The 15,244-nt window shown below is 36.6% G+C and overlaps 1 protein-coding gene across 5 annotated transcripts in view; it reads right to left on the reverse strand.

Moving 5' to 3' along the window:
• Window positions 1-15,244, reverse strand: part of Lingo2 (leucine rich repeat and Ig domain containing 2) — a 1,165,708-nt gene that overhangs the window by 422,773 nt on the left and 727,691 nt on the right. The window lies entirely within an intron of this gene.

Here is a 15,244-nt window from a genome sequence, read left to right on the forward strand (position 1 = left end):
GGGTTGTTTTTCAAAATTGTGCAAGAAACTGAAATTTAAAACTTTGTTCACATCTTTGGCAAAACTTGATATTTAGAGATTTAAAAGTTTTTCCCCATCCCATATCTTACTTTTGTTTTTAACGTACACCTTCCTGGCCAACAAGGTTGCTGACACCTGGGTTTTCACCCATAACCTTCTATTTCATGTATAATACAATACACTGTGATCACTTTTGAGATTTGATTTAAGGGTTTGATCAACATCCTCAAGTAGAATAAATTTAAGCCACAAGCCCTACAGCTGGGCCCGCTTGAAGTTACTAAAATCCACAAGGAGTTTTATTTTTTAATACGCTAAATGTCCAGGCTAAAGAAGGCAACTACTTTTGCTTTTCTCTGGAGTAAACAGTTTATTTGTACTTTGTCTAAAAAGCATCTTCTAACTGTCGGGTACAGCTCTTTTAGACTTTCATCTTAGACAAGCCCTGGGTGATTTTTATCTAAAACAGTTTTACACTATTCCACTAACAGGAATAATTAAATTTAAAATATCTCAGCTATTTTTAATATTTATGAAAATATGCATCACGTATATCATTCATCAACACATCTATAGATGATCTTTTAGAAAGACAACTCAATCACAATTTATCTTCCAAATGTTTTCACATTATAGTTTCAGAGATTTCCACTCACAACTGAAATAAAGAAAATAGTGTGGGATAGATCCAAACTCATGTCTGAAAACTACACCTTCCATAAAGACATGACAGTCACAGCACAGATGTACCCCTCTTGCTTGCTCAGGGACTCTAGGCATTAATGTCCCTGATTTTCTGCCCCACCTCTGAGAGGATCCCACAGTCAAACCCACTCAATGTTGTGTCACTCAGATAAGAGTATAGTCATTTTCCTAGAATGCCAGCCAGCTAAGCACCTCAGCTTTCCACAGCTAAATAAAGGTAACCTCATATTTCATAAATGCATACAGGGCATTACAGTAAAATATCTTGAAACTATTTAAATTCTACAGACATCTAGCATTTTACTAGGCAGTTGAATACTATTTTTACTTTAAATTATATATGAAGAGTACAATGCAGTGTGGTTATAAAGTAAATAAAAATGTTAATATAGTCCTTGCTCGGTGTTCTATATTTTATATCTCCCACTCCACTCTCCTCATGTTAAGGCTTGGGGAACTGCTAAACTTTCCCTAAGTTAGCTTAAGTCACACCAGAAAAAAAATCCTTTCCTCTGACATGGAGAAACACAAGTGGTTTTAACGGAGCAATGTTATTCTACCTTTATTTGCCCCCAGGTCAGTTTTTAGAACCTGAAGAACCATTATAGTAATAAGAGTTTTCATCTTCCCCAATCTCTCCTATCTGTCAGACAACATGTGAATGTTTTGACACATTTTCCCTGATCTTAGAGCACTACATGATGGCCCACATCACCCAGCAGTGAATGCCTGAGCTGTGTTCTACCTCAGGTCACTGCTTCCACATTTCCTGCCACTTTAGAATGCTGCCACACGCAGTGAGCAAATCGCCTCCCCATTGCCTGATCCAGCAGGTGACTGTGAAATTAAACTATTTCTTTCAACACAAGCAGGTTTAGAATTGTTTGGCAAATAACAAAGGAAGAACCTTTTACTGTGAAATCTTAATTCACATCCATGCATAATAAGTGTTTACTCTGAAGCCTGGTATTATTTAATAATTATCTGCTTAAATCACTTTATGTATCAATTTATCAAGTCTGGAATAAAGAAATGGCATGACCAAAATTTCTAGCTTTGGGGATTATGAATAGCTTCTGTTGCTCCCTCCTATTGAAATGTCGACATATGCATAAGCAATAGAAATAGGTCTATTTTTAATGCTACATAAATGTAAAAAAGAATAAAGCAAAATAAAGGGGAAAGGCTATGATTGCAGCCTGGGTAGATCTTGATGTATACATAAGTCTTATATTTCTTAAATCTCCCTGTGCCTAGTTCTTCCCTATAAAACATGATAATGCACATTTGACTTCTCTCAGGTAGAAACTATTCAATGAAGATATGGATGCAAAGCAATTTGGTTTCTCAGAACTGAAGATTTTACAAACAAAAGACATTATCGTGATGTTCCTGTTATTATTCAGTTGTGCTATAAAACCTCACAAATGCAGCCAAGGGAGTGGGGGAATCAACCTAGCACATCATTGAAAAAGCTTTTATCTTCTTTACTTTCCTATCTTAGAAGCATTAGTTTTAAAAAAAAGTCTTATGTACTTGACAAGTCAGAAAGAACTATTGTTAGAGATGTAAAAGGAATCTGTATGCAGGAAACAGTACAATAAAACCTGTTTCCCTGGTGTGTAAAGTCATGAAACTATAGATGCCAATAATTATTAGAATAATTCTAATTCATCTTTAGTTTGCTTTCTTATTTACCCAATAACTTACATCTAGTTGTATTTTTAAATCTACTTTATTTTTATACAAATTATGTATAATACAAGACACACAGGCTAGCTATAAAGTTCAATGAACTGAGACAAATGTGTAAATCCAAACAATAACCCCTAGACTCATCAAGATGTACAATATTTTCATCTCATCAAAAACTTTCCTCATGCTTCATTGCATAGAACCAGAACTCATCAGAAATTGGGTCTTATAGTTAAATAAATGGCATTACCTTGAATTCAAAATTTCCCTGTCTGGATTCCTCATCGGAAAGATAACAGCTGGTGCAGTGGGAATCATCAGCGATTCCAGTACTTCTTTGTCTTCTTTTTTAAATCATTAACATTTATTGATGGGATGGATACATATAAACATGTTTTATCTAAAATTCTTTCTTGTTCCAATCCATCTTTTCTTTGTTTTTCTTATCACAGTTTGTGTGTGGTGTGTGTGTGTGTGTGTGTGTGTGTGTGTGTGTGTGTGTGTGTGTGTGTATTTAGGTGTTCATTTAAGATCTAGCTCATTCAACTGGATTTGAGACCCTCTAGAATTAAAAATCATGTTTATTCTTTTGCCAGTATTATCTTGATTGAACAATGCAAGACACTTTCTTAGTACATAAAGGAATTTGATAATTAGATTTCAGTACTGTGATAATAAATATCTGTATTAATCAGGTTTCTCTAAATAAATAGAACTGATAGAATCAACTAATATATACCTCCATATATAGGTATTAGTAAGGTATTTATTAGAGTGGCTTACATGCTGTGGTCTCAGTAGTATAACAATGCTGTCTCCTGATGGAAAGGTCAAGGATCCAGGAGTTGTTCAGTACATGAAATTAGTTTCAGTAGTACTACTGATCTGGTGCTTGATACCTAGGGAAGTTCAAGATCCCTGCCAGTTTTCAGTTCACATTGGAATCTCAAAGAAGTAGGTTCTACTACCAGCAAAGAAATCTGTCAGGGTAGATGAACTGTCCAATGGGCATGAGGGCAATTAGGCAGAAAGCAAAAATGCCTTTCCACCATGTCCTTTTAAGTAAACTGCCACCGAAAGGTGTGGCCTAGATTTAGGATGAGTCTTCTGAACTCAAATGTGTCTTCCACCTCAAAAAATGTAATGAAGAAAGGTTCTTCACTTGTATGCCTAGTTGCTTCAGTTTTAGTTAATTCCAGTGATTGTCAAGTTAGCAACCAAGATTAGTCATCACAACACCTGATTCATTTTTACAGCATTATTATCTCCTCTAGGTAGGTGGGCTATATTGAAGAATGTAAAGGTGGAAAATAATTCTTACTCAAAGATACCTGATTTTATGCTAATTCTACAGCTATATGCCAACAAAACATTTCTTTCCATTACCATCTTAGCTTTTTAGATAGTTTCTCTTAACTAGGTTACAGTTGACAATGTGTTGGAGGAAGGCAGGGAGGACTACTTATTTCAGAAAAGTCATGTTCCACATTCAACACATTAACACTGACTTTGGAGTCACACTCTTTGGCCCTGTATTTACTAGCATCCCTGTGTAAGTCAAGCAGTTTCCCTGAGCTGTTAGTTACACCTTAGTGGTTCCGAAACAATGATTCCAACCTCGTATTGATCATGATAGGTGAAAGGGAGCAGATGTACTGGTCAAGCCATTAAGGATAAACAATTGCAGGGAAGTTGTACTCTTGCAAATAAGCCACACTCTCAAGGCCTGATTATTACAATTTGTTCCCAGCCTGTATCTCTTTCCACCCAGTGAGTGGGGATGAAAGCTCCAAACTTCTGTCGACTGGTCATTTGGTGACCGTATTCTGAGACTGTGCAGCGGCCCACCTTCTGAGCAGTGGCAGTGTGCTTTGCAGAGGCTTTACATGAATCACTGCAGGCATCCTTTTTGCTCAAGAAACCACAAAGGTTTGGGGAGCTGTGTGTCAGAAACTAGGACAAATATCAATAATAATTATTTTACTCTGATACTTGCTTAAAAATATTTTAACACTAGTTGTAGGTAATAAAATACTACTAAAGGAAAGATTGTGAATGGAATTGGAGAAAGAATATATACTTAGAAACAATATCAAGTCCTAGAAACCCTTTGTCAGAAAAAGAAAGTTTGACTGGTGAGTCTACCAGAAAGTGCCTGATAAAAATTAGATTAAACCCTTGATGGGTGAGCTCTGGGACTGAGTGTAAGGTGATAATGTAGAAAAGTGATCTAAGCGGTTCTTGATAGCAATGTTGGACCTCCACATATATGCTCTCCCATGTATATTAGCACTTACAGACACATGGGTTCCCTCTAAAGACATGTACCACACACACACACATTCTGAAATAGAAAAAAGAAAAAACAAAGAAGTTTCCAGAAATCAAACAGCCAGCAAGGACCCTAGTTAATTTTTGGACTTGGGACAATACACTTGTATGTTTCCTTTATTAAACATTTATTGCCTCTGTTTTGTATCTACTGTATGGAATGCACTCTCCTTTGCTTGGGGACAGAACAGTGATCAGTTCTGGAGATTATGTTCTGGAATATAAAATAAGAAACCTAATATTTTACCAGCACATTTTTCTATCTGCATCTGAGATCCTATCGTTGTCCAAGACATCAGTGGGGAAGGTTGCATCACTCCCACTTAATAAATTAAAAACTGAGGCTGCATCGTTTTATAAACAAATTCTCACCCACACTCCTGTAAGCAACCCTGTGAAACCAATTGAATCACACATACACACACACACACACACACACACACACACACACACACACAGACATACACACACACACACACACACACACACTACATGAAAATATGAAAATGTCAGGAAATAACACATTATTATATAATTGACATATGGCTAATAAAAAAAATCATGATAAGTAATAGGGCAATGGCTCAGTGGGCCAAGTGCTTATCGCATGGTGTGAGGACGAGTGAGTTTGAAAACCTAGACACTAGGCAAAACCAGAAACCATCCCACACATCTGCAACCCCAGGGTTCCCCCAGTGAGATGGGCGGTGTCCACTTGGGGGCCATCTTTTCCTTCTGCCTCGCTGTCTTCCTCCCTTCATTTCTTCAGACGGTAAAAATAACCAGACTCAAATTAGAGCATTTCTGAAATAAGGTGTTTCCTTTGTTACAAAGCTGATACAAGACAGCTGATTAATCTTTCATCCTTCAATGTCTTTTGTTTTTCAAATCTCTCAGAGGATTCATGGGGGTAGACAGAAGTGCCAGGTAAGTAAAGAATTATTAGTATTGGGCTCTACCTAGATCTCCTTTTTATTACTCAATGTTACACACACACACACATTCTTATTAAAAAAGAAACTCCTTAGTGAAGGAAATAATCCCTTTCATTTTCCAAATAAGAGCAGGGTAGCTGACAGTAGGAAGAGAATTGACAGTAGAATCCCCGGGTGAAAACCTTTGTCGTTTTCTTATTTAGTGGAATGAACATGAGGGGAGAGTATATTAATTTTATTACAGGGCAGAAGAACTCAACTCATCCCACCCTTTTGTACTGAACTCCCACTTGGCATGCAGCCACTGCTATCTAATTCATTAGATTACCAGAGCTCAAACTGCTTCTGGTTTTTGCATTGTAGAACAGAACCCAGACATTCCTACTTTATTAAAACAGAATCATTGGCACAGGGGACGTTTTGAACATGAGTGAGCTTTCTAAGGGGCTGATAACATGTCAGTTCCAGCTTGCCATCAGAGCTGATTATGCCCTTCCCCCACACCCCCTGAAAAACTGACATAAGTCTTTTTATTCTATTCCTTAAAGTGTGCTCCAGGATCATAGAGTAAGGCAGGTCAATTACATGCTTATAAGAAACAAAGGAGATAACAAAGTAATCTGTGTAAACAGTAGTTTGGAAATGATATGGAAACAGTCATCAGTTAGAGATGTGCTGGAATTTGTCACTTTATTTGTTATTACATTGCTCACCCAAACATTAGCATCCTCTTCCTTCTTCAGTATCATTGTACTAGAAGATTGGAACACACATTGATTGCCAAGGGGATGGATTTGTTGTGTAAAGTGTATTTCAAAAATACATCTATACAGAAAAAAATATGTGAAAGAAAACCCTGAAGTAATAGAAGCAAAACAAAAATCCATGGTGTTCAAAAAAAAAAAAAAGACTTTTGTCTCCTCAACACACATCAGCACGACAGGAGCTTCATCAAGGTAATACACAAAGTGATACTTCACAGAACGCCAGTTTTCATTGGTAGATAGACTAAAGCATTATTTATATAAGTAAACTAACATGCATATATTAATATCTTGAGTACAAACTTTTCTTAACTTCTTTAGATAAATCTTTAACATTCACATAAGTTTTATGACTGTATTTTATCTCTTCAGCTGTTGCCTAGATATCTTCAGGACAAATTCACACCCCTCTGGTATTAGTGATGTATATTTTTAAAGAGTACTTATTGAGCTTTGTTATTCTTGTTGTTGAACTCTCATCATGTAAACTTTTCCTTTTCAAAAGATATACTGTTTTCCTTGCATTGGGGAAATACTACACATTCCTAATATTAGTCTTTAAATTTGGCCCTCTCCTTTTATTTATTTAGGTTTGTTTAGTACAGCCAGAAATGTATCCTATAACAGATTTCTATCTATTTGTTGCAGTTAAAGGATATTAGAGGCTGGACAATGATGGCACATGCCTTTAATACCAGCACTAGAGAGGCTGAGGCAGGTGGATCAGGTGGATCAGTGTGAATTCAAGGCCAGACTTGTCTACAGAGCAATTGGGGATGTACAGAGAAACCTTGTCTCAAAAAAACCAAAACCATTAACAGCCACCACAACAAAAATATATTAGAAATTGGGGTAGACACTGTGCAAGGGAAATCAGGAAAGGTATCAATAATTACAGCCATGGTTTTTATGTAGGTTTCTCCTTAAATGAGAACATGAGACAGTGTTTGAAAGTAGTATGGGACTATTGTCAGAGGTCAAGGACATATTGGGACTATAGTCAGAAGTGGGGCATATTGGGACTATAGTCAGAATTCAGGTTATTGGGACTATTGTCAGAGCTGGGGGATATTGTGTAGTATTTAGGTCATTGGAGTTTCTGCTTTCAAAATACAGGTAAGAATTAGGACTGTTCCCAAAGAGAGACTTCATTGGAGAATATATTGCTATAAAATGCAAAACTACCCCATGCCCTGGCTTCCAGTTTCCTATTTTATTTCAAGCTAGATCTCTCCCTTATAAAGTGTTCCCACAATGCCATCAGCTATGAGGGTGTATATGCAGGGTGACCCTTTTGCCAGCCAGAATCAAGCTGTTCTAACTTTTAGTTTTTAAAATGATAAGTTGAATATATATCTTGTCTTTAAAACTATCCAGCTTCAGGTATTTTAATATAACAATAGAAAACTAATATCACTGTCATGATTCATAAAGAAGTCTGGCTAATAGAACAGTGAGCAACTTGTCCAACCACTTATGTCTCATTTCACTGGTGTAACTTCATTTCCTCTTTGGAAATCATGATAAACTGAGTATTTAGAAATTATATTGGAATGACCAGGTATCAGGTTCTGCTCTAAGCACTTTGCATATATTGATTCACTTAAGCTCTGTGACAAAGGTGTGAGTTATGAGTATCATGACTGCAATGCAATGCAAATCTCACTGAAAAGTAGAGCTAGGTGGGATTGTTTAGATAATCTGGTCAGGTACTTTATTTTCTGTTATTCGTGTTGTATTTGGAATTGTCTATTTTGAATTGGAAGTAACATTCAGCCATCTGGAGGAATTTTAGGCAAAACAGATGAGCAAATTTTCAGAGATGGAAACATACTTGGGGTGTTAAGAACCAGCACACTGGCCAGTTTGTTCAATGATGGTAATAGAGAATTACAGAGTAGGAACTGGAATCGTAGTACTTGGAGTTGCTCCGTATCTGATGCAAAGCCAAATGGGGAAATTTCAAGCAGATTTTGCAGGCATTTGTATCCTACTCCTCTCTGTCTCCGTCCGTCCGTCCGTCTGTCCGTCCGTCCGTCCCTCCCTCCCTCCCTCCCTCCCCTGTGTGTGTGTGTGTCTGTGTGTATGCTTTTAACAATGTATTGTACATACTATCCTTGTTCACACACTAAACTCAGTAATCATTCTTTTCTTTCTCTCTTAGTTCCCTCTCACCCCTGGTCCTTCTGCATGCTAAGCAACTTCTGTATCATTGAGAGAGATCCCAAGCTCATGTTTTATGATTTACTTTTAAGATGGGGTTTTATTAAAGCTCAGGATGGGTGGAAACTAATACAGGAAGTGCCCTGATTTGGCGATGCTCCTGCCTCAGCCTCCAAAGTAGCTGTAATTACAGACATGTACCATTTAGATCTTTTTTTTTTCTCCTAAATTTTATCGTTTGGCATGTAGTGAGTTTTGTAGTATATGTAGCTCATATTCACTGGCATAGAAGCAGCAGAAGCAGTATAACAGCATCCATGTCTTTCAAGATCTGATGGGAAGTAGAAAGTATAATAAATTTAAATCTGACTAATTCAGAATGTAAATGCAGTGTGGAGGCATTATTGGAAGTGAGCAACAGTAAGATAATATATTTTCATTACTCATGTTAGCTTTAACAATTACAAATATGCCCAGGAAAGTAGTAATAAATGTAGTAATAAATGTAGTAATAAATGTTTTATACTGACTTATGTAATGGTTAGAATTTATACTAAGAGACATATTGTATTTAAAGATGAATTTTTACATGTACAAAAATTTCAGAGAAATCACATTCAATCATTTTTAAAAACAAATTTGTAAAAAGCTTTATAGTTTTTAAGGAGAAAATTACATTTTGAAAGGTATTTTAAATTATTTTTATTTGTATGTTTATGGGTATTTTGCCTGAAAATGACATATAATTTGGGAGAGGAATGTGTTTTAATATGCATAGCATAGTGTAGATGAGTTTTTCAGAAGAGGAGAATGTGCCAATATGCCTTAAGTCCCAGAGCAGCACTACGTGACTTTAATACTTTCTAGCTGCTTGAACTTGGAGACCTCACTTAACCTCTCTGACCTTCCAATCCCATTTTATAAAATGGAAATAGACTATTTCGCTTGTTGGGTTATTGAAAATATTATATACACGACATGCAAATCCACTTGACTTCTTGTCTAACATCTGGCTGATTATTATTTCCTGTGTCTTCCAAGTCTATTTGCCTTACTGTTCTCATGAGGACCGTCTTTTCCTCAAGTCCCATGACCTTTGTATCCCTCTGTAGTATGTAGTGCTATTAAACATATACTTCAATAGTCATTAATAAGCACCATTTAAATTGAGTGACGAGGTCATCAGTGTCAAATGAAAGAAAATTGATGGTGGAGCAAAGTTTGCTTGGCAAAAGAATGTGGCCATGAATGCTAGGCTGAGGCTGAGAAAAAAAAAAAAGAAGACTCGGTGCTGTGGTTACTCACAAATGCTGACCAGGAGCTGTTTCACATAGCTCGTGTTCTGTAGCAGAAAATTCAGGTAGAGACTTTGTGTCTTCTCTCTGCGCAGAGATTCACAAGTTGTATTCACAAGGGGGCTAATTTGCCAGTTACAGTGTTACCTTTAGGCTAATATCAACTCTGTTAGGTTTACTTTCTAATATTGACATATCACTCAGCTTTCAATCCTGGGAGGATTGATTTGGGCTCGTGTTTATATAAGTTTCAGGATGTGTTCACTTAGCCTTTTTACTTTGGACATGTGGCTACATGGTATGTCTAGCAGCAGTCATACAGTAGAATATGCCAATTTACCAGATTGTGGCCATGAAGTAAAAAGAGAGAAGATATTTGAGGTATATTGAGAGCCACTGCTAGCAAAAGTCCATGGACTTACTGTATAGCAGTAACAACTAGAGTTCAGAAAGTCAACCTACCAGAACTAAGGGTTCTGTTAGAGGAAACCATCATGCAAGGCATTAGGGAATTACTGCCTTTTGAATGAACTGGCTGTCTCTTGTTGTAAACTTGTGAAAAAACAGCTATGATTCTCCCCCATTTACCATGCATTTCCATGTTATGTGTACATGTAACCTCATGATTGCATCTCAATCTTATGGGCACTCATAACTGTGGATAGTTTAGAAGATGTTTTTTTATTTAACTGTACAATTTCTATGAACAGAAAAATACTAAAATGTGGTTTATACTAGGTCTATTATTCCATGTGGACTATAGACACTTAGAGGTCTTACTCTCCATCCTTAGCCACTGACAAGGTAAATATTGGCCAAAGTGTCTTCATAGGACTTTCATATAGCAGAATTGCAGGCGCCTGGCCTTGTTAGATCAAAGCTCTTCAGAAGAATTACAGTGAACCAGAAGTGATAGTGCAGGTGCCTGGCCTTGGTATGTCTTAGTCCTTCAAAACATCAATAGCACCTATGTTGCCCTAAGCTTCCTCCACTAGCACCTCTCCACTCTGATTCAAATAACAACACTTTGTATTTATTTCTACACCAGTTTTTAATGCAAGATTTTAGGCTCAGTAGACTAATTAGGTATAGGTACACATATTCTTTCCCTTTTCCTTAAATCTCTCAGTGGTTTAATTTCTTTCCTTGTAACCTTTGTAGCTATCCCTTTAAGAGATAGCCAGAACTTTTTACAACCTACAGCTGTTGTCAATCACCAATTAAGCTGATCAAGTATTTGCCAAATGTGACTCTGATCACAATACTTGCCCCTGAGAGTTTACTTTGTAGTTTTTACTAACAAGTTGCTAATGAATGGACACACACACACACACACACACACACACACACACACACACACACACACACGCTTGGGGGAACAAAGAAGGAGAAGAAGATGGAAAAGACCTAGATAGATATGAGGGAACAGCAAAAGGAGAATGGATGGAGAAGAACAAAGATGAACACAGAGATGGAAAGAACTATGTAGAACATGAAAGAACAGCAGAAGGGACTGAGAGCAGGAGGGACTGAGAGGAGCTAAGTAAGAGAAAACACAAAAGAAACTGTGCAGATAGAATTAACTTAGAAAAATAAAGAGAATGGACTAACGAACTCAGTGTGCTTAGATTCATTCAATATCCCTCAGTTTCGTATCCTTAGCCGCTTGTAGCATCTGTTCTGGACCCTGATAGAAATCCCCTCAAGGCAGGCACTTGAGGGGGAATTCATTAGAGGTACACTATCCTCTTTAAAGGCAAGACCACAACAACTTAATTTCTTGTACTGTGCCACATAATCTAAAGTTTCCATCACCGCCCAACAGTGTGACAACTGGGGCTTGAACATTTAACACATGGGCCTATGGTGCTGTCTCAGCTTCCTTTTCTGCTGTTGTGATAAAATACTCAGACAAAAGCAACTTAAGGCGTTGATGGCTTATTTTAGTTTACAGTTCAAGGTATGGACTACCATTACAGGGAAGCCGGGGTGCAGGAGCTTCAGAGAGCTACTTCCATTGCATCTGCAGTCCGGAAGCCCAGAACATATCTGTGCTCTTGCTCAGCATGCTTTCTCACCTGTATTTGCCTTGGCTGTGTGCCTCAGCCTGCCTACCATTAAAATGTGTCTTGTCTTGTAAAATTACATAACCCTGAAAATTCCTACATAAATGTCCAGAGTCCCATCTCACAGGGGACTCTAGATTCGATCAAGCTGTTAACTAATACTAACCTTCACAGAGATGGCATTTTAGGCACAAGCTACAACAACGATGTTTAATTCTTAAATCTGGTTATCAGTGAACAGTTCTAATTCTGATTTTTTTCTCCTTGCCTTTTATTTTTTTCACAAATCCTGTTTATATAATTTGATTGTGACCAAGTGCTGGTTTAGAGACTGGTTAGTAAAATAATTTGTTAAAGAGTGTGAGATCTATTAAAAAAAAAAGAGAGAGTTGTTTAATAGAGGGAAGTGGAAAAAAAAGGTTATAGCTATTCAGTTGAAGCCAACAAACTATTAAAAAAAGTTGTTCAGTGGAGGGAAAGTGGAAAAGAATGTTGTAGCTATTCAGTTGAAACTAACAGACTATTAAAAGAACTGAAATGTGCTTAGAACAGGCAGAAATATATGTTTAATGAATAGAAACTCTTAGCATAGATAAGGTGGACTACCAGCTAGAGAGAGGTCCTCTCTTTACATATCTTTTCCATTAATAACTTAGATATTTATATGTATGTTTGTTCAAAGTCTACTCATCTGGGAGATTGCAGGGATTGTTTTTTAAGATTTATTCCATTTTTAATGATCTCTGCAAGTCTCTGTCTCTCACTCTTGCTCACTCTGTGTGTGTGCACATGTGTGTGCATGTGTGTGTGTGTGTGTGTGTGTGTGTGTGTGTGTGTGTGTGTGTACATGTGTACAGGAACCCACAGACCAGAAGAGGAAGTCATATTTCCTGGACCTGGAATTAAGGCAGCTGTGAGCTGCCCAATGTGGAAGCTAGAAGCTGAACTTGGGTCTTCTCAAGAGCAGCAGTGCTCTGAACCCAAGGCTCCTCTCCAGTCCCCAGAGAGTTCAGTTTTTAGGGATAGCATTCAAGTAATTTCTAGGAGACTGATGTTCTGATGATAGGGTCATGGTGATCTTACTTAGAATAATCATCTTTATGCTTAATTCAATTTTTAAGTGACAACATTTACAGAGATTCTAAATTCTCTCATGTTTTTCATGGCTTATCATTCACACATAGCTAATAAAGAGACAGAAATATTAAAAAAACAAATAATAAATACATTACTTAATTAATTAACTAACTTTCCCCCATATTGGGAGAATTTGACATCTGTGTACCTCCTTGATGGCAAACAAGATTAAAATGTTCAGAATTCCCACAGAAAACCTCTACCAAAAGAAAGTTTCCAATGCTATGTACCGAATACTAAATAAACATGCATTCTTCTGCAAATCAAAGTACCCTAGAAAAAGAAGGCCCATAGGTTAGTCATTTTCTACAAAGATACTCATATCTCTGTGGCTTGTGCCTCAATTAAAATTCTAGAAACTCATTCTAGAAAAATATTAATAAATATGAACAGATTTTTGTCACATAATATTAGCAGCCATAAAAATATATATATAAATATCATCAGTATTGGAATGATTAGGTAAATATAATTGCACTAAATTATAGATAAATTATAGACTTATGTTTCAAAATATGCAGTAGTAAATTATTAGGAATAACATAGGGAAACATAGAGAGGGCATGACTATAATAATTATTAAAGAAGAAATAAAAATAGCCAGAAAACATCAATAAAATGTTCAGAGTAATGAAAGTCATATTAATTTAAGTTATATCATTGGAGACTATCATATCCTATAGGGTTAATGTTTCTTGTGATGGCCAATGAAAGTTTTATATTGCAACTACAGAGTATTAAAAAGTCCTCAGGAAATAGTGTAGGGAATCGTGCTAATTATTATGCTAAATTATGGGATTTGACTTAAGGGTGCTTAAGGGTCATTCTGTCTTCAGTATTCTAAGATCCTAATTTATATCTTTGCAGTGGGAAACATTTTTTTAAGTTAAAATCATTATGAACATATGGATGGTGTGTCCTGAGGAATGAGTATGAGGAATAACTGATAAAATAGTTGAATTAGAACTTAGTTCATCACACTGGAAAATGGAAGGTCTATGGCCTAACAAAAGCAGTCCATTTAATTTTGCTGCATGACTTTGTTGGAGGAAGAAAAACGCAGGTTGCACCATGTGGACATGACGCAACTGGACTACAGAAGTGATGGCAGGGGCTGAAACACAGCAGCTCTACTGTGAGCTAGTGAGCACCAGAAAGACCAGTACAATTGTATCTTCAAACTACAGATTATTTGTGAGGAGAATTTATCTGAAAATGAGAGATGTGGATCCAAGAGGCAGCTTTGCCTTTTATCTTTTAGGGAGTTTACACAACTCATGAATTTTCCCCCAATTTTATTTTTAGTTGTATGCCAGATCTGGCTCATACTGAGTTATAAAAGCCAATTCTGAATACTCTTGCTAGCATTTTGTTCCATAATGTTATATTTGTGCTTGAAATTAGACATGAGGATTATATTTATGTCCTGGAAACCAGAAAACACTACACAACTCCTAACAAGTTAGTAGTAGAGCAATCAATGCCATTGGTTCAAAAAAAATTGATGTTGAATTAAGGACAATGTAAGTAGGAGGTTTTAAAGTATCTTGTAAAAGATAACATGCCTTATAAAGTTCTGTTAATGGTGGTATTTTATGCACTTTGTTTTGATTGTTCCAATCTTCAACAAATAATTATCAAAGATACTCATTCTTTCTAATGAAACTAAAGGAGTTGAAAGAACTGCTTAATACAGTGAAGGTTGACTTTATGGAGCTTAAGACTTATGTAGGTGCAGAAAATGTTAATGAAAGACAGAAATCATGAGAACCACATGGATCAGCTAAAGGAAACATGTAAGATGTCCTGAAAGCAAATTAGGCCAAAGTACAAGAACACTTGAACATCAAAAAGAAAAATGTGAATATTCTCAAAGGTATCTTTATTTTTCAAATACACTAGAACATCAAATGCAAAACATAAGAATAGGATTTTTATAAATAAATCTGTAATGAAAGGATACGCAGTGACCAAACAAGACAGCAATTAAGATTTCAAATGTTCTTTAGACTGAAAAAGCACAGTGACCCTGAAAGGAAGGGCTAGCTTTTCTGTCACTTAAGTGACTCATTAGGGCCACATAAACTTTTCTAAAGCCTCACCAGTGATGGGAGGTACCCGTGCCACCTAGA

The sequence above is a fragment of the Peromyscus maniculatus genome, chromosome 2 (assembly GCF_049852395.1).
Source record: "Peromyscus maniculatus bairdii isolate BWxNUB_F1_BW_parent chromosome 2, HU_Pman_BW_mat_3.1, whole genome shotgun sequence".
Taxonomy (NCBI): domain Eukaryota; kingdom Metazoa; phylum Chordata; class Mammalia; order Rodentia; family Cricetidae; genus Peromyscus; species Peromyscus maniculatus.